Source organism: Lucilia cuprina, chromosome 3 (genome assembly GCF_022045245.1).
Source record: "Lucilia cuprina isolate Lc7/37 chromosome 3, ASM2204524v1, whole genome shotgun sequence".
NCBI classification, from domain to species: domain Eukaryota; kingdom Metazoa; phylum Arthropoda; class Insecta; order Diptera; family Calliphoridae; genus Lucilia; species Lucilia cuprina.
In genome coordinates this window covers 26,856,668-26,877,737 of record NC_060951.1, presented here as the reverse complement: position 1 = coordinate 26,877,737, position 21,070 = coordinate 26,856,668, and the positions used below count along the sequence as shown (strand labels likewise).

The window sequence follows — 21,070 nt, the reverse complement described above, 5'->3', positions numbered from 1 at the left end:
ATAGATAGATAGATAGATAGATAGATAGATAGATAGATAGATAGATAGATAGATAGATAGATAGATAGATAGATAGATAGATAGATAGATAGATAGATATATAGATTGTTAGATAGATAGATAGATAGATAGATAGATAGATAGATAGATAGATAGATATATAGATAGATAGATAGATAGTTAGTTAGTCCAACTTTGACCCTTTCGAAGTCCGGCAGCTCTTGAGCCAAAGAGCTGAAAATTTGTATCAGACCTACTACCCAATACTATTGGTGTTAATTTTAAATCAATTTTTTGAGCCGGGTCACTTGGCACGAAGTTACCCCTATTTATAGAGGGTCTCTTACATTTAGGTTTTGCCATTTACTTTCAGTCCTTTTTCAGTTATTAAATGATAATAATTATTCAAGGTTTCAACCTATTGATCTAAATATATTACATCTCAAACTCTTCTACTTATTCTTTTATATATATATATAAAATAATCATTAACAATTTTTAATATGTAGTTAAAATCAACTTCATCACAAATCATCTTCTCCTCCTCTTAGTTTTCTTTTATACATTTCCCTTGTGTAACATTTATCAACTATTGCTGTAGGAAAAAGAAAATAACTAAAAATACTGCTGTAGGGTATGAAGAATTCGTCCCCTACGAATAGAAAATTGAAAGAAAAAATATATAAAAACTCCTTGAACTCACTGCATATAGTAAAAAAATATTCTAACTTGTTTTTATTTATTTCTATATATTTTTTTCTTACTTCATGGAGGGAGTAGCATCCCTAGAGCATAATATAATTTATCCCCTTATAATTTAAGAATTTATAATTTTCGAAAACATGCGTATTAATAAAAATTCTTATAAAGATTTTGTTTTCTGCTCGTTTCCAGTGAAACGAGGCATATTTAAACCATGAATTGTTTTCGTTAAGAAATTAATTACAATGTCAATTAGGGTTTGTCAGAGTTTTGAATATAAATTAAATATGTATATATACTGGCTTTTGTACTGGAGCACAATTAGAAATTAATTTGAATAAACATAAATAAATTAACGAAACCTGGTGCGAATAAATGTTGCGTGGTAAATTATGTTTCAAGGATTTGTTTACTTATAAGATTAAAATTTCAACACAAGGAATTAGTGGGCTGTTTTTTTTCAGTATAGTAATTAAGTAATTGTCAAGATAACTTTTTGCCCCACTCAACTTTAAGTTGTGATTTCATATAATATTACGTTAAAGAATGTAATTTTAATAGAGAAGAGAATAAATTCGCAATGAATTTTAGGGAATTTAAACCAAAGTTGAAATAAATCAGTAATTTATAAAATCATCAGGCCAAGTTTAGAGACGACTCATTTCAGTGTAAAAAATTTCTTAAAAATAGGGTAGAATGGGGATTATTTGCCATAGGGGCACATCTGTCAATGGGAATAACTTGAAAACCGAGTAATCGATTTTATCGCATAATCAAAAATTGAAACTAAACCCCAGAACTGCCCGTGGGGCACATGCGCCAAATATATGTAATGCTTGTGATGTAGAACAAAATTTGGTTAAAATATAGAAAAAATCAGTAATAATTTGTTTAATTTTTTTAAGTTTTTGTTTAATGAATTAAAGTATAAAACAGCAAAATAAGTTTTTGTTTTTGCAATTTTTTATTTTATTTTACTAATGACAAATCTGATCCATCCCCATGGATGGGGCGGTATCGCCGTTTTTGGTTAGTGCGGAAAGGTTAAAAGGATGACTTTGGACAGATTGAAAGGAATAAAACTAAAGCCAACATATCTAAGTATCCAAACCTGGAAAAAATTAAGAATATGTATTGTGGTTTTAATTTGAGGCCGCCTTAAAAAAAGTGGCGTATGGTCCCCTGAAAATATAGTAAAAGGTAAGTTTTTGAAAGGTATAGTTCAATATGAAATAGCTTATTGAGCCCTATGTTAGCAATTTTAAACACGTGCTTTTAGTAAATATCTTGTAAGTAGACAGGGCACCACGCCCACTTGAAATTTCGTTATAAAATTTTTGTTAAAGTGAGACAGAGAAGTTTCGATATTCTACAAGTGGTAGTGATTGACCACTTAAATTCCGTCTCAATCAAAGCCCAGTCATCTACCAATAAGGTCACCGGCCGAGTCTGAATACCCCGTTCCGCAAAAATTAATTTTACGGAAGACCCTTCCATAGAATTAACTTCATTAGATATTTTCTTAAAATCATTGGATTTAAGAGCCTTGTTCAATTAGATGAGAATAGTTGAATTTTTGAAATTCAGTTCCATAATTCATCTACGGGCTGTATCGATGACATATAACTCTGACTGAAAGACCTTGCAGGTGTCATGTAGTCGAAGATACTGCAATAGATCTAGTTTTTTGGAGAACTATCAGTTTAGATTGAGGTCACGTAATTCCTTAGGACAGTGTTCGGTGTAAATCATCCCTTGTCGATATTCTGGTCTTACATGATCTATAAAAATTCAGTATAGGTACTATATAGTTCGTTTCCTGACCCATGTTTAACATAACTGGTAGTCAAAGATACTGCAGAAAATCTAGTTTTTCAGAGAACTATCAGTTTAGATCACGTCATTCTTAAGGACAGTGTTCGCAGCCCAATCATACCTTGTCGGTATTTTGGTCTTAAATGACCTACTAAAATTAAGTGTAGGTTCTATGTGGTCCGTTTCCTGACCCATGGTTGGTCTGCTTATTTATTGTAGGATAGTGCAATGACTAATATGATCATACTTCAGTCCGTTCGTATGTTTAAGTCGTGGAGCAGATTTAACAAAAAAGAATTAGATTTAAAGGAGGAGTTATATTTAGCATTGTCTTTAGATTGACCTGAGGGCTATAGAACATGTCATTAGAAGATATGTTTATCTTTGTTTATCTCTCTCAATTAAACTAGAGTCCCGTAAGACATATGCTCGTAAGGCATATTTATGTAAGTCTTATGATCGCGATGTATGATACAGTGTTATTTTAAGGTCCTATGTTTTCCAAAGATTTTCTTACATATGTATATAGAAGAAACATAGTGCCTTTTTCATTTGACTCTCAGTATTACGTTCCCATGAGACACCATCATCATCGCAGAGGTCTGAATTTTCGGATTTTGTACCTCCTTGTGAAAAAAACAGTTCGGTTTTAGCAAGATTTACACCGACACTGTTTTTCCTAGCCCATGATAGTAGAACGCTGTGGGATGATTCCATGAGTTATTCATGGATTGCAACCTGTCAACATTCACCCCCTTTTTGGCGGTATTAATGTTATAAAGGAAATTCTTATTTTGCAATACCCTTGTCTAATTTAGAGGCCTGCTGATTCACGCTAACATAAAAAAATTCCAAAAAATTTTAAACTCTAAAACAAATAATGACAGCCAAGTTCATGAAATTGTATTGCATACTGTCTTTACAAAAATGCTTTGTAATCATGAACTTATGCTTTCATCTTTAGAATAAAATGAACAATTCTACCACCTGTAGTCTAACTACTTCCTGGCTGGCTTATGGTAAATTGTATTTTGAATCCTTTGACACACTTTTGTATTGAAGTATAATTTAAATTGAAATGTGGTTTTGCAGCAAATATGATTTGAATATGAATCAAAAAAAAAAATATGAAAAGAAATAAAAATAAATGATATATATGTGTTTGTATATGTTTTTGAAAGGAGAGAGGAGCTATATTTGAAAATATAAATTCTATTATTTATTCTATGGAAAAGCAAAATGATGAAAATGGTGTTTGTATTAGGATTCAGGTTATCATTATGCAAAATGTATACCAAGTTTTTCGTTTTATAGGTCTGCATATTTTTATTGTAATAGAGTTTTGGATCAACTAAGTACCGAATTAGAATATAATTTCTAAACATGTAGTCGGTAGGATAAATTATTTCTCATATATATCGGACTATATTTTCTTATTTATTATAATTTTAAACGATTATTAAACAACCATTTGTCAAGTGAAAATTATTAAAGTTTTTTTTAATATTTTTTTCTGTCACAATCAATATAAATCAAAATTTGTTATTTTATGCAAAATACTTTTTTACCAACAACATACTGTAACGAACTTTTTTGTATTATTCGTTAATTTCTTTTTTAGACATAATATTAAAGCGTAAAAAGCATTTTCAGTTCTTTACGCATCAAAAAGTTTTTAATGCATATTTAATTTTTGTTTTTTTATACACACCTTTAAATAGGGGTATAATGATTTTATCGTTCCATTTGTAACACGTGTACCAAATTAACCCAAACCCCTATAAATGATCATATTAACTAAAAGAGTATTTCTACGGTAGTACTTTTTCAACTACAAGGTGACCTAGAGGCTACTTAACTTCCTCACTTTGTGCTCATCACTTCCGTTTACAGCTCTAAATTACGACCGCCCCTTTGTGCTTCATACACGCTTACATGCCATAGCCTAAGACTTCTGTGATGTTAGAACGAGATTTAAAGCTTATATGCTCATGGAACGTTAAGTGTGAATGTAGTGTAAATATTCGGCCATGCCGAATCTTATATACCCACCATCAAATCATTCATGTTTATGTAGAATTTTACTAACGTACACACATTTTTGAGTCAGTAATAAGTCATTTTCAGGACCTTGGTAAGGTCAATTATGGACCATCCTCATTAAATTCAAGAAAATGATTTTAGTTCCTATAAAAATTTTTTATGTCGAATTTTACTGCTTTATATATATGTTATGAGCATTAAAGTCAAGGGGACCTTATATGGGAGGATAGCACAAATAATTGGACTATCCTTAAAAAAGAAGAGATTTAAGTTCATATTAAACATGTTTATGTTGAATTTCACCCCTATTGATACAATTCTTAGCGATAAAGTTATTTTCTGAAGGGGGCCTTATAAAAGGGCTAGGCGAAAATGTGAACCGATATTCTCACTTTCAGTAAGGATCGATCCTTATAAAAAAGTAATTTTCTGAAGGGGACTTTATATGGGGGGTAGGGTCAATTATGGACCGTTCCTTATAGAATTCTACGGAGAGATTTATGTCCGTATATCTATTGATGCTTTTGTTAGTCAGTTATGGGCAATAAAGTCATTTTCTGAAGGGGACTTTGTATGGGGGGTAGGGTCAATTATGGACCGATCCTTATAAAATTCTACGAAAAGATTTATGTCACCATAAAACATGTTTGTGCCGAATTACACCGCTATTGATGCTTTTCTTAGTCAATTGTGAGCGATAAAGTCATTTTCTGAAGGGGACTTTGTATGGGGGGTAGGGTCAATTATGGACCGATCCTTATAAAATTCTACGAAAAGATTTATATAAAACATGTTTGTGCTGAATTACACCGCTATTTATGCTTTTGTTAGTCAGTTATGGGCGATAATGTCATTTTCTAAAGGGGGCCTTATATGGGGGCTAGGCGAAATCGTGGACCGATATTACCCATTTTCAATACCAAACAAACTGCATTAACTATAAGTAATTTTGCAAAATTTCAGATTGCTAGCTACTTCCGTTTGGACTCTATCGTGTTTTCAACAGACAGACAGACGGACGGACATGGCTAGATCGTCTTAGAATCTAATAAGGACCCAAAATATATATACTTTTATGGGTCTTAGACAAATATTTCAATGTGTTACAAACGGAATGACAAAAACAATATACCCCCATCTTTTTTGATGGTGGGTATAATGAAACTTGCGCTATTCTTTGGAAAATACAAGATCCCTATATTTCCTCTTCCTCGGTTAAACAGCGAAATATTGAATTTCTCGTACAACACAAAATATTTGAACATCTGAGTCATTACGGCGTAACAATGGAACAATGAGATCTTTTGCACGACGACCCTATATACAACTCTAAAAAGTCGTTGTATAAATTGCTTAATTAACTTCCAGTTGATTTTCTAGCTAAAGAAAGGGCTATGTTGCAGTTAGACGGAACTTAATTAGAAAATGGAACTCAAAATCCATGGATTTTTTACCGGGACCTCAAGAATTCCTTCTGCCGTTAAATAATTGTTTCAGTATGTATACTGACGTGCATGGACTACGATAACTAAGCTCGATAGAAAGAGCGTTGTTACCTTATATGGACCAACGCATGTGAGAGTATTTTGACCTAATTCACAACATTCTATTCCCTCGATTTTCGTTTACAATACAGCCACTACGTAACCCTAGAAGTGAACTTCTCAATAACCTGGACAAGATAAAGTCCGAAACTCTATTTTGTGATTCTCGTGGTACCAGTTCAGAAAGTTTCTCTGGTTGACTTCAGGTCATATCACTTCAAAGAAAAGTCAAAAATACATATAACTATACCAGTTTATAATTCCGACAGTTTAGTGATACTGGTAGCATCTCTTTTCCGCAGATTGCAATTACACCAAAATGGGGAAAGTTCATTAATGTAACATGCCTCAGGGTAGGTTTAAATGGCAGTAAAATTAAAGTAGGGCAATACTATTAAACATCGTTGTTTTAAAAAGTTCGTATCTAAATACAAAGTTTAGCTATCGTTCATTAAAAGCTTATGACTTTCGTCCACTTGAGTTAACATATCTTTTTTTAATAATCTCATGGGAAGCAGCAGTTTAGAAATTTGCTTGAATTTTAATTAAATTCAAGTGATTTAATAAATATTAAATACTTGTCTATTTCAAAACATACCGTTTGTTTATACCTGTATGATAATTTTCATTATATTACTGGGGAAGAACATTTTATAGTTCCAGTTGTTGTCTCCGTTTCTTTTATAAATATCATGCAGCATATACGTTTCCCGTAGACTTTGTCATCTATTATTTTTATTTTTTTTCTCTTCCCTTAAATGAATAAGCCGGGGAATGACAATAAATGTAGTACATTTATAAAGCCAAGAGGAAAATAGAAAAAACGGCAAGCAATAAAGAATAATATATACTATTTTTTTTGTTTGTTACAACTTAAATTTTCTCAAACTTTTATTCCCCACAACAACTTAATGTTTTTATACTCTACATCACTATATTGGGGAGGGTGTTATGTGTTAGAGTTAATGTTGGTAACGCGAAAACATATGTCCTATATTTATCTTAAGTTTATATCAATTGAGTCAGAATTACTTTGTCTATAATATTAAACGAAGTTATAAACTTGATACCATAAAATTTTGAAATTATTGTTTTATAATAAAAGTTTTTAATGTGAAATGACTCAGATTTTATTAACGACACCTGTACGTATACGTGTTAATGAATTTTTGATATTACAAATATAAAGTATACGCCTAATTTAGAGAAACATTTAAAATTATTTTTAATACGTAAAAACTATTAGATGAGTAGTGGTGTCTGTATATGGTTATATTATAATGTGTTGTCATAGTTTCCAGCACTAGTGTAGGTTATCATGCGGTCGAATATGTCCGATTAGCATTTCTTGCATGTTTCCTTTTGTATTCTTATAATTATTAGGGTGTTTCCTTCTTTAAGTACAATAATAATAAATATGAATCTAAAGCAAAAAAACTTCGCCAACAAATCCTAAAGTTAACTGAGGAGAATTATTATCATGTTTTTATTTCGACCATAAATAAAAACTAAGATGTTGGAAGAGGAATTAAAGCGAAATAAAGAAAATAATAAAACAAATGTTACACCTTAATTAAAGGAATAATTTTAATATTATGTACCATTCAGTCATTGTTGTTATATATTTCTTAATGTCCGGACTACTGAAGTCAGTTTTTCTTTCTATTTTGTCTGCAGTTAGTCCCTTAACTCCTTAAAATTTTAATGGGTTTTAGGATTTGTTTAGGATTTAGCTGTAGTTACCTACAATGTAAGAACGCATTTAAATGTGTTTTGCTTTTACAATTAAAAAATTTACATAAATATATAAAAATAAGTCTAAGTTTTTTTCATTGTTTTTTTTTTTTTTTTTAACAGAAATGGAAAGGTTTGTACACTTTGATTTGAGTTATAAAATCATTTTTGTTGTGTGGACTGTCTGATAAACAGACAGACTGACAGAGGGGCATTTTAAAAGAGCTGAAAATTGACCTTGGTATTACAGAATATCAACTAGATTTGTTTAAATTTCTACCTATAGTCAAGCTGCTTTTAAATCGCTAGTCCAAGAATGATAGAAATCCTTAAATAGGATCATGAGATATTCAACAATCTTGGTCAATCAGCTATACGAATGATTGTCATTTGTATAGCTGATAAAATAATAACAATGTCTGACATTTTTTGCGGCATTTCGCTAAAAGCATGTGAAAAACTAATAGAAAAACTTTCGAAGACAAGATGGCGTAACGAAGCAACTTGGAGAGTAAACGTACGTCAAATCTTCTATTAAAAGCTTGTGAAAAACTAACAGAAAAATGAAGCAGCTTGGAGAGTAAACGAACATCATATCTTCTACAAATAAAACATCCTCATCGTAGCATATTTTCTACAAAAAAGCCATCCTCATCTTAGCAATCTTCTTGCTGTCATCACAGAACATAGTTTATTTGGAAATCATGCACAACAACTTCTGTAGAAGTTGTCAAGAACTTTAGCAGGAAGAAACCATAGAATATCTCCTCTGTCACTGCCTTGCGCTCTAATTGACGTTTTATCTTTACTATTCAGGATAAGACTGTAGAACTTCAGAAGGCCAAGCAATTTTATTTAAAACCACCAATCCAAATTGAATCAAGACACAAGGACGAAACTTTTTCTCACTTTCTCCACTTTTATCTCCAACATCGATATGAGCAATTTGGGAAACAAATCAGCGAATTATCAAGAATGGGCATATGCATATATCTGGAATACTATAACAGCTAGAGTTACCAACGTTTCATGTAAGAACTTTTTCTATTATTCGATTTAAATATCCAGTTAAAACTTATGGATTTTGATATTTGGAAATCATGAACAACAACTTCTGTAGAAGTTGTCAAGAACTTGAGGAGGAAGAAACCATTGAACATCTCCTCCGTCACTGCCTTGGTCTTCTGAAGTTCTAAGATTGTAGAACTTCAGAAGACCAAGCAATTTTATTTAAAACCACCAATCAAAATTGAATCAAGATACTTACTAGTTCACAAAAACGAAACTTTTTCTTATTTTCTCTACTTTTATCTTTACCTTCTCCAAGAACTATACATGATTTAACCATAAAACTATCTCCAACTTTCTTTATTTTTCTCTTTTTCAAGTGTGCCTGAATAACATAACATTACCAAGGTCTAAGCTAGATCTTGTTTTGATGATGGTTAAGTATGATTAGGCATACCCCTAAATAACACTCCTACTTGTTTGTATTTAGTAGCTTTAAGTATTTATTTATTTGTTTTTTTCCCCTCAATGATTGCTTTGAACTATTTACTCTAATTAAAGGTTCAATATCTATAGACAGCCAAATTAATACGAAATCATTCTCAATGTCACTCAGACAATATTTGCGGTATGAGTATCACAAAGAATTTAATTTAAATTTTAAAAGTAAAAACATTTCTTAAGAAATGAATTTGAAATACTAAAGGTCTGAATTGAAAAAGTTTTTGTAACATTACATTCTTTATATATATTGTAATTGCTATTGCTGCTGCTATAAAAAGGGGTCGCATTTCATTGTCTGCTGTCATTGACTTGTCTTAAGTATATTTTATTTAACTTTACAACCAGCACTTACAGCAGCAATTTAAAATGTAACAAAAAACAACAACAGCAACAACAATTTCTAATTGTTATGAGTGGGTTTTTGGTTAATAAATGATGATTATGTTGATGATGCTGACAACGTTGAAGGTACTGGAAAGATTTTTGGTTGACAGGTTTAACTGTTTACTAGGGTGTGGTAATTTTTACTTTCAACGTTTCATTTTCAGGTTTTTTTCCTTTTGGTTCAAAGTTACACTCAGCATAATAAACAAAGATTACACAATTTTGATTGTTTTTCTTCATTTGTTATGTTTGTTTTTTTTTTTTTTTTTGGAAGAAAAAATAAATAATTTTTTTCTTACTGAACTAATAAAAAAGAGGGTTTAAAATGTTAAACTTTTTAGGACAAAAGGCCAAAATACAAAAAATAAGCCAGATTAAATCTAACTGTAGAGTGGGAAAAAAGCAACGAAAACAAACTTGTGAAAAGCAATAAAAATGCAGATGTCGACAAATCTGTTGTAACTTAAAGCTTCATAAAAATGCAAGACATTTTCACAAATTATAAGCCTATAGTTATAAATTTAGCTACAACAATAATTGTACTTTATATTTGAGTATAAAATTCTGAGTTGAATTTGCTTAGTCCGTTTATCTGTTTAAATTCAATAATTAACTTATATCCACCCGGTTTATTGCTATACGCACAATTGGGACGAACGACGAATTTTTCGGAACGAATTTTCGTCCTCAGATATAGAACACACTAAAGTATATGAAAATACGTACAATCAGTGCATATGACGAAATTCGTCATACGTAACGAACTGTGCGATAGGTTTACTTCTATTTCTTACGCAGACGAACGACGAATTAATTGGGGAAAATTGTTTTAACACCAATTCCGGTAGCCCGAATTTTCTGAAATTTGGCTGTTGTGAGTACAGCTAATGACAATACAATATTATGTTCGAATATTCGAAATTATTTTCGAAAATTCGAAGTTATGTTCAAACATTTTTATGCTATTAAAATAATCTCTTGGTCATAAAAACTAAAAATAAAATTTTCGAAAATTCGAACTTAAGTTCGAAAAATTTTAAAAGCCATTAAAACTAGTTCTGGTGGCCTGAATTGTCTGAAATTTGGAGTACACTTGATGACACTACAATGCTAGGTTGAAATATTTAAAATTAAGTACGAAAACTCGAAGTAATGTTCGAAAAATTTTGAAGCTATTAAAAAATCTTAAAATTGTGGATATTCACAAAAATATAATTTTAGTTCTTTTCGAGGTCAATTTTTTACATTTTCTAATTTCGAAATAATGTTCGAATAAATTTTAAAGCTGTTAAAATTATCTGAAAATCGTGGAGATTCACAAAAATATAATTTTTGTTCCTTTTTCTTACTTTTTCCAATTTCGAACAAATTTTGAAACGAATTCGCAGTACGAATAATTTGATTGTGTTCCATTCGACGAATTTACGCAACGAATTGTTGTCGACTAGTTCGTCGTGCTATACGAAATTCATCGTTCGTCCCAATTGTGCGTATACCATATGCCTGCGTAGACCAGATATCTTTTTTGACGCAACTGTTCTATCGATATGTGCATAAATGGAATATGTTCCTCTGAAATTAGGAAACTCCTTCCCGATGCCCATTTATTTTTACGCAGCACACGACTTTCATCAAGAACACAACTATTTGTGGTCGATTGGCCAGTTGACCGCATTCATTCTTCAGCTGCACTGTTTGTATGTGGAACAAACTTCCTGCAGAAGTATTCAATGTGATAAGGTTTAATGAAATGTCTTCAAATACTACTCCTTCTTTCCTCTTAAATTTAAAAATTTTGAAAATTTTAATAGCTAGATTCTTAAATTGTTTAGTCAATTTTGACATTCGTATTTTGGGAAAATAAGCAAAATAGCTTAAGTGGGCGTGGCATTGTCTTTAAATTCATGTGAGCATTTTTACTAATATTCGATTTAAATATAGATTTAAAAATTCCAATTCAATTAAAAGTTATGAATTTTGACCATCATTTCATAGAATGTGGATCATTGTGCGCCCTCAAAAATATTCTTAAGGGAGATTGTATTCAAAATTTTTGTTTTCGTTTAAATATTTCTATTGAAAGAAGTTCTATTTGCTTTTTCTAAAGTTTTCTATAATTTTGCTTTGTAATGAAAAACTCATTAATTTGGTTTTTGTACGTTCAATTGTTTTAAGAACAGTGGTAAAAGTGAAACAAAATTTGTTTTAAACATACCACTTTAGTGGGGAGGCTATATTGGGTTTGTGCTGATGCTGATTTTAGAATCGTTTTCTGAGTCGATTAAGCTATGTCCGTCTGTTCGTCCGTCTGGCTGGTTGTCCATGTAAACTTTGTGCGCAAGGTACAGGTCGCAAATTTCAAGATAATTTAATTAAAATTGGCACATACTATTTTTTTTGGCATAAAGCCTATTGAAAATGGATAAAATCGGTCCATTGTTTCGCCATACAACCATACCTCCGAATAAGGGGGTAAGTTAAATGTTGTATTACGTCAATAAATGTCGGCAAAACTTATTTTTGTAAAACTTTTAATGATATTATCGATTTTTGTAATGATCGGTCCTCATTTGACCTTAGCCCCCACACAAATTTCCTTCAGAAAATGACTTGAAGGTCAAAATTCACCTATAAACATTAATAAAACGTTTAAATTCTACATAAATAACTTTGAAGTAGACGTGAATTCCTTTACCAACATTTATAAGGATAGACTCATATTTTCCCTCTACTCCCCTTTGAGCCCTTTTGTTAAAAATCGTTTTTTTTTTGCCAAAAAAGGGTAAAACAAGTAAGAAGTTATAGTCGGGCGAGACCGACCATATAATACCCTACACCTGTATACGAATGAAATGTGATTTAGTTTTCATAATAAAGCATTTAAGTTGAATTGTACCTTGCCTCAGATATACTAAAGCCATTTACTGTTTAATAAAACTGTGGATATTTAAGTAAAATTTTGATGGGGGCTTTTTAGAGGGGCTAGGGTCAAATGAGGCCCCATAATTAAAAAGTTCATCGGGGTCATCAAGACTAGTATAGAACTTGGCTTTGCAGCTTTTTGTCGAGATACGAGTATATTAAACATAATTATGAACTTAAAAGCCCTATTTGGCGGGTTCAGTTCTATGGGACTGAAATAATGGACCGATGTTAACTATTTTCAATAGGCTTCGTCTACAGTACCATAAAAGATCATGTGCAAATTTCATTGAATTATCTTCAAAATTGCGACCTGTAGTTCAATTACAATGTTTCCAAGAACTATTCGGGGGTACAGTTGTCTGAGGGCTAGGTGAAATAATGGACCGATCTTAACCATTTTCAATGGGGTTCGTCTTTGGGACAATTAATTATCTTAAAAATTGCAGCCTGTAGTTTGATTACAAGGTCAGACGGACGGACGGACGGACATAGCTAAGATGGGTATAGGACCAATATTATTGTTTGTTACAAACATCAGCACAAACCCAATGTACCCTCCCCACTAAAGTGGTGTAGGGTATAAATATTTTGGAATATAGTTAAAAAAACAAATCAAATGCAATATTTTTTAGAAAAATCCATATTTTTTAACATGCTGACTGGTGTAGGGTATCATATGTTTATTTGTTTATTTAAGGCAAAAAGATGGATGTTTCTTTCACTTAAAATATTCAACGAAAGCTACTGAATTACTTGACGAATCGTTTCAAACTTTAAATAAATAATTTTTTACCACATAAATCCACTGTATCATCTAGTTAATGGTCTTTTTTATACCCTAATGATTTTAAAGCAAACCACAAAAGGTTCAACTCAATAAAACAAAAGTAAATATGAAGAAAAGGGGGTAAAAAAGGATATCAAAAGCCACAAAATTAGTTGTTTTGTAGGATTTTAGATTAAAGAACATTTGAAAATTTGTGTGTTTATGTATAAGTGTTTAAATTTTCGGTTATTGCTGGTATTTGTCCAAAATAACTGAGATGAGTTACATGATTTGCAATTAATCAAAAAAAGAAAATGGAACAAATAATAATGATTCTCTTCAGAAACTAAGTATTCACTTCTATGAATGGTATTTTATTTTCTTGTTATTGATGATTTTCTTTTAGTCTTTTTATTTGTTGTCTATTGTTATTGAAATATTTAAAACATTATGGAAATTTTTATACCCTACCCCATTATTAGGGTAGATGGTATTGTATGTTTATACTTATATTTGTTTGCGCATACAAATATTGATCCTTCGTTTTACCAAATCTCAAAAATGGGCATTTTCATGTCAAGTGACCCAACTTTTTTAATAGATGTCTTTCGATTTGGATGAAATTTGCACCCAGGTAAGTACTATTGGATAGTAGTACCCCAAATAGGTTAAATAAAAGAAATTGAATAAACTCTGTATGAATAAATTACCTACTTTGTCCCCCGCTAAGTTTGGTAGTTTTGGAAAGATAGAGCTGCAAATTTCATCCAAATCAATTTTTTGAGTTGGGTCAGTTGTCACGACACTGACCCAACAGACAATCATTGGTCTGTGATATCATGTATTCATCCGAAATATCGTAGGTAAAAAGAAATCCCAATTATAATATAGAAACTCGCAAAATCTAGATATTAAATATCAAATATAAGCCAGTAAATCTCTGTTAATATTTTTAGATAAAAGTTATTTTCAAGTACAATTCAATTTAAAGTTTTAAATATAAATTGCTGTTTTTATCGCAATTTCATCACTTCTATCTTCTTTTCAATTTGTTTTTTTTTGTTTTGTTGATTTTCGGTTGTGTCTGTTTTGATATTTTGAAAAATGACTTACCGTTAAAAATTCCATTACTTGATTGGCATTACATTCGTTTTTAAAAACTGCAAACATATGGTGATTATCATTATCATCATTATTCTTTTGAGTATTTTTCGTACTTCTTATTATTGTTATTGTTTTATAAATTACTGTTTATTTTTTGTCTATATGTATATCGAAAACTGCTGTTGGATCTGTAAAGATATAAAACACACAAGAAGATGTACAAGAAAATGTTAAGTTGTATAAAAAAAATCAAGCGTAAGTAAACATGAATGAACAGGTAATTTATAGATACATATACGAAAACTTATTTCTTTTTTTTTTTATTTTGTTTTTCTTATTTGGAAAATTTTATGTTGAAAGGAAAATAATAATGGCAAGTAAACAACAACGATTTTTTATTTCTTCTTAACAAATAAGTGAGACAATTTATAGGTTTTTGCGTACAAAGTGTGGGTATACAGTTTTTCAATATCTACGTTGTCATTGTAATTTCTGATATTTAATTTTTATTCGGCTTGTGGTTTTACTTTTCTCTAACATCATTTAAATTTATGTGAGTATAATGTACCATTAAATTGTACGTAATATATACTCTTAGCATGGTTATTAATGCCTCCAAGTATGTACGTAAGTGTGAATGTGTGTACAATATACATATTCATAGATGGCGAATAGGATGTACTTTACAGGATACCCTAAGGTAAATTTTAGTTGTGTGCTTAAATCGAATTGTATTTTCGTATTTATTGTTGATTAATTTATTGTGAAATTCTATTGAAACCCCTTGATTTACATAAGATACGTATTGAATGTAAAAAAGTAAATTTCCTGTTTCATTTTAGTATCTTTTACAAAAATTATATCTAAAAAAGTATTAAAAGAAATTTAACAAACATGTTTTTGTAAGGAAGAAGAGTTTGTTCAATTGTTTAAAAGTCTCTTCTGACGTGACACAATTAGAAGGTGGTAGCTAGCTGAGTTCAATCTTACTACAGATTCTAATTAAGAAATTGCCTCCGTTCAGATTTTCTACAAGGAAGATATGATTGATTTACTCAACAAAAGCATTTTGCATCATTAGATGACTCCAAATTTTCAAAATTTTCCAAATGATGTTGTTTGTTGCGAACAAGAAATCTCACTACTTTTGCAGAATTCCGCTTAATTATTACATACTACACACAGATAGATTGTTCTATGTTTATTCTCGGACAAGATGAGAAATGAACGTACATATGTCAATGTTTGACATAAAATGCATGGCATATGTCTTTCAACTAAGACCATCTAAGTAACATGATTGCTGTAAAATTGGCAACAATGCAAGATTAACCCTATAAAGTATTTATTAGAAGTTATCGAAGAAAAGCTGCATCAATTGTTCTTCTCTGTCAATGTAACGATCTAGGGTAGATTTGTATTAAGTTTCTAGGACAACTATTCACTAATGATCTGTCAGATCAACCTAGCACAAGACCAGATAATCTTTTTGCCCTTGTTACGCAATGTATTAATTCTGAGTAAAGATTTGACAAATAAAACAATAAAGAGTGTTATGTTTGGTTGTACCGAATCTCATATACCCACCATCATACCGTTTACAATAAAAGGAATGCTCAGAGTGATATTTGAAATATTAATTAAAAAAACATTTTTATACCTTCTACCACCATCAGTGGTGATGGAGGGTATATATAAGTTTGTCGTTCCGTATGTAACACCAAGAAATATTCATCTAAGATCTAACAAAGTAATATATTCTGGGTCATTGTGAAATTCTGAGTCGATTTAGCTATGTCCGTCGGTCTGTCTGTATAAAACACGCTCACGTTAAAACTAAGCTAAGGAAATTAACCAAATTAACCGAAAAAATTTGTTGTTATCTTAGCAGTTTGGTATTGAAAATCAGCAAAATCGGTTTATGACGTAAAAAGTTATGAGTAAAAATTTCAGACTACCTTAAAAAAAATAATGTTTTTTGTAGTTTTTCATCTTTTTTCTCAGAAACTACAAAAGATAATTTTATGAATTTTGTCACATTATTTCTTTTCTGCAAGTTATCGAGCATCTTGAAAATTATAACAATTGATTCAAAATGTTTCATAGCTCCCATACAAAGGTAAATATTCCCGGAAATTAGTCAAATATATATGTATAAACACAAATTTTTGTATATGTAAAAATAAAATGTCCACTTCCGAAATTTACTTAAAAGTATATATTTTATTGAATTATAAAGTTATCGAGATAAATTTCAGCAGAAATATGTTTCATGTATATGTTAACCATTTTACAAAATTTTTTCCGTGTCGGTCCATTACTGGTCATAGCTTCCATATAAGGTCTACTTCTGAAAACCACTAATACGAACACAATTAAAAAAATTGACAAATGCGAATTTCTGCGGAATAAAGCTCAATAGGAATATGTTTGTAGATTCACATATCATTCTCCTCATTTATAATAAGTTAAAGGATCCGTACGAGGTCCACAACCGGACCTGGACTTACTCAAAATTAGTTCCACACATGCATAAAAGTCAGTACACTTATTACTGAAACAAAACTTTTGCCTAGTTTTCTAAAAATTAGATAGTTAAATGAGTTTTAATAAAAAGAAGATTGCTGGTGTAGAGTATTTAAGATTCATAACAGCCGAATACAACAATCTTACTTGTTTTTGTTAAGTTATAGATCAATCCTCATTAAATTCGGAATTAAGAATTTTGTTCCATATATAAAATTTTTTATGTCGATTTTCATCGCTGTCTAGTAATTGTCTAAAGAGGACCTGCTATTAAGGTTGAGATCAATTATTGACCGATAATAATTCTCTGAAGAAGGCTTGGGTGAAAATCGGCAATGCCAGCAACTTTACTAAATTTTGTCCAAATTTTTTTTTTGAGAAGTTCGGGCACATATTGCACTTATTTATATCAAATTTCATCGCTGTACTCCTATTTTTAGAGCAGTTTTGCCTTTTAAAGCTGTTCACTTGTATGGGAGCTATCCGGGTTTTCAAATGGAAATTTTGATGTGTTTTAACATGTGCAGACTTATTAAAACATTCAACAATTTTCTAATTACTAAAACAATTGGACGAAAAAAAAACTTTTATTAATGTGAAGCTTTCTGTCTCTAATGAATAAAATAATTACAGACGTTTATTGAGATAATTACTTATGACACAATATTTAAAGATAAGTTTTAGAGTTGGGTGTGTAATTATTATTTCTAAACTTCAGAAATATTAGAGCAATTGTATGCCGCTCTTTTGTCATCCGACTATATGTGTTTTATTTGCAGTTCCTTAATATTTTAGGCTTTCGTACCTTTATGCTAATAAATATATATTTACATTCATATATCTTCAGACTTTTTTACAAATTTTAAAGTCAACAATTCTTATTTGACTTTCTTATTATAGCTGTCGTCATTGTTGTTATTGTTAAAATTGTTCATTATGTTGACGCTGTTATTGTTGTTTTCCTTTCAAATAAACATTTATCAATTATCGTATTTTCATTGTACATATGTATGTATGTACAATGTACATATATATATTATTAATGTATTTTTCGGCTGTATATGTACGTATTTGTATCTGTGAATTTATGTGTATTTACAACTCATCTGTACATAAATTATAATCATTATTATCACCATTTCCATCTACCATTGTCTTTAAGAGCTTTAACGAATTTATGTGACAAATTTTTCAAAATTTAATTAGCATTTCAGTTAAAAGCAATAACATTTATCAATGGTTGTGTTGATGTAAGTAATAAGTGTGTAAGTAAATTTGCAAGGACATACCTATACATATGTATATGTACACACTTACGTTTAAAGTAATGCCAGACTTGTAGTAAGTATATATTAACGATATGTACAGAATATTTAGATTGAAACAACAAAAGTAAGCATCTGGAATTTTGCATAAAATATGTTGATAATATCAATTGTGAATTTAAATTTTTTATTGTTGCTTAAAGTTAGAAAAGAAATAATATATGATTTTTTTTATTCCCTTTTCCTTCTTGAAAAGGTTTGTTGTTTGTAATTTCTATATAATATAATTTTCCGACCCTATAAAGTACATATGTATGTATGTATATTTCGAGTCTTTATAAATAGTGGAGTCGATTAAGCTATGTCTGTTTGTCTATGTGCACATTTGCATGTTTGTTGGTATCAATTTCTGAAGTCTCAAGACATTTTCGATCCTCAAATCTTTAATATTTCTGTCCTACATGCTCTTGAAAAATCAGCAAAATCGGTAAATATAACACACTTCGTTATACGGAATATTTTGTTCTTGTGTTTGCTTGTTTATAAAAACAAAGTAGAGCAAGGTACTTATTCCCTCTTCAAAATGTACTTTTAGAATTTATTTAATATTGAACATAGAAATATTTAACTAAGCGTTTTAAGCCCAGAGTAAGTGAAAATTATAATATTATTTAAATTTTAAATTATAATTATTTTTATGCCCTTCACCTTCGTGAGAAGGGTATATATATAAGTTTGTCATTCCGTTTGTAATTTCTATAATATAATTTTCCGACCCCAAAAGGTATATATATTCTGGATCCTTATAGATAGCGGAGTCGATTAAGCCAAGTCCGTCCGTCTGCCTGTCTGTATGTTTGTTGAAATAAGTTTTTAGAGGACCCCAGATATCGGAGAGATCCGAATCTTCAATAATTCTGTTAGACATGCTTTCGGGAAGATCGGTCAGCAAAATCGGTCCATAAATGACGGAGATATAAGCAAAAATTCGAGACAACTTCTGAAAATTTCATCAAAAATTTAGTTTTTTTATTCAAGCTCAAACAGAAATTGCAAAAAACAAAAACAAAATACATAACTATACGGTAAATTTTGTTATTGTACTCTTGTTTATTAAAACAAGGCAGAGCATGAGCAGCAGAGCAAGAGTAGTAGAGCGAGAGCAGCACTAGTGTGTTGTTATTGGCAAGAAACATGAAAATAAGTATGTGGAGCCTGGCTTAAGTAAGAAACCATAAAAGTGAACTTTTTGGTACTTTTTCTGTTTTTAAAAGGTACTTTTGAAATTTTTTCTAATGTTAAACCTAGAATTATGAAACTAAGTATGTAGAGTCTGAACTAGGTGAGAATTTCAAAAGAAACTTTTGGAATATTCTATAATATTAAACCAAGGGACATGACATTTAGTACGTTGATTCGGAATTAGATGAGAACCCAGGTTACTTTTTGGCGCTTTTTCGTTTTTCAAAGGGTACTTTTCGGGTTTTCTATTATAATGAACTTATAAAAATGAAATTAAGTATGTAGAGTCCGGATTAGACGATAACACATCAAAGGGGGTTTTTTGGTACTTTTTCGTTCTACAAAAAGGTACTTTTTGAATTTTCTATAATATAGAGCCTAGAAACATTAAATTAAGTATGTAGAGTCCGTATTAGATCAGAACACATAAAAGGGGACTTTTAAGTACTTTTTATATCTACAAAAGGTACTTTTTGAAATTTCTATAATATGGAAACTAGAAACACGAAATTTATTATGTATAGCCTGTATTAAGTGGGAAAACATAAAAAGGGGCTTTTTGGTACTTTTTCGTTCTTCATTTTTTTAAATTTCTATATCATTGAACCTAGAAACGTGAAATTAAGTATGTAGAGTCTGGATTAAGTAAGAACCAATAAAAGGGGATTTTTTGGTACCTTACCGTTTTGCAATTGGAATTTTTTGATTTTTTGTAATAAAATTCGTACTGACTGTTTTTTAACACATCATGGTGAAGGGTATATAAGATTCGACACAGCCGAGTATAAAACTCTTACTTGTTTTTAATCTTTTTATACCCTACACCACTTTAGTGGGGAGGGTATATTTGTGCGATGTTTGTAACGCACAATAATTTTGGTCCTAGACCCACCTTAAAGTATGCCAATCGGCTCAGAATCATTTTCTGAGTCGATTTAGCTATTTCACCTAGCCCCCATACAACTGAACCCGATGAATAGGGCTTTTAAGTTCATAATATACTCGTATATCGACAAAAAGCTACAAAACCATTTTCTATACTAGCCTTGATAATCCTCATAAACTTTATAATTAAAGGACCTCATTTGACCCTAGCTCCAATAAAAAGCCCCCTTCAAAATTTAACTCAAATGTCCACAATTTTTTACAACAATAAATGGCTTAATTATATATATGGCAAGGTACAATTCAACTTAAATGCTTTATTATAAAAAATAAATCACATGTCATTTTTGTAACAGGTGTAGGGTCGGCCTCGCCCGACTATAATTTAATATTAAAAATATTAAAAATGTCTGTTTTAATATAATATTTCCTATAATATTTGACCAGAAATAAAAATTTGTTGAGTACACTTAATGTTAATTAAAAACAAGTATGAATGTATAGTCGGGCGTAGCCGACCATATGATACCCTACACCAGTCAGTATGTATGTTAAAAATGGGGATTATTTAAAAAATTAAGCATTTTGGTTTGTTTTTTTTTTAACTTTATTTCGGAGTATTT

General features: G+C 30.5%; 1 protein-coding gene across 4 annotated transcripts in view; it reads right to left on the bottom strand.

Annotated features, from left to right (window-relative positions):
* Positions 1–21,070, bottom strand: part of LOC111686578 (hemicentin-1) — a 191,460-nt gene that overhangs the window by 56,500 nt on the left and 113,890 nt on the right. For all 4 annotated transcript variants that reach the window (XM_046947183.1, XM_046947185.1, XM_046947184.1 and 1 more), the window contains one exon: positions 14,539–14,717. The gene's annotated coding sequence lies outside the window, so the exon portion shown is untranslated. The remainder of the gene's footprint in view (positions 1–14,538; positions 14,718–21,070) is intronic.